Below are 759 nucleotides of genomic sequence, written 5' to 3' on the forward strand. Positions count from 1 at the left end.
AATACTAACTTTAAAATGAAAATAAGCTTAAAATTTTCAAGTTTGAGATATGTGAGTTGTATCCTAACAAGACCAAAACTCTAAAAAATGAGTCATGACCTTGCATGTGACATTTTAAGAGTAATTTTGGACTTTTCATTAAAAATTTTATTGGAATGTGGCTAATTGCAACAAAAACTCACTTTGAAGGCGATTTATGTATAAATTAAAATTGAAAGATGATTTCTATATAAATGCTCTATCTTTAAGATGGTTTTTAGGGGGGAAATGCTTTCAAAAACCTATAGTAAAACTACAAAAAAGCATGAATTTCAGCAACTAGTGGAAATTATTGTTAAATATTTTAATAGTTGAATAAAATCTCTTACTCATCTTTGAAAATAAAAAGAGAAAGAATTATAACATACAAGATGTATATAATGATACATAAAGAAAAATTTGTCAAAATATATCACTTTCACTCGTGATTGTAGGTCGTAAAAGATGATTCTGAATTTGTATTGGTTGAATTGTGTATTACAAATTGGAAATCCCTTTTACATAGAAGAAGAGTGAATAAATTTGATCTCTCTTTTGTTTAACGTAAGATCTTTGGGGCGAAAAGATGCTTCGCTCGATGCTTGAGTCGAGTTTGCTTCCCGTTGATGATTCAAACAAGGTTGTGAACAAACTTCCTCACTTGGTAGAAGTTTTGTCAAAGTTCGAGTACCCGAGCTAGGATGTTTGAAGGCCGAATGCACAATTCTCTCAAATGCTTCA

The sequence above is a fragment of the Asparagus officinalis genome, chromosome 2 (assembly GCF_001876935.1).
Source record: "Asparagus officinalis chromosome 2, Aspof.V1, whole genome shotgun sequence".
Lineage (NCBI taxonomy): Eukaryota > Viridiplantae > Streptophyta > Magnoliopsida > Asparagales > Asparagaceae > Asparagus > Asparagus officinalis.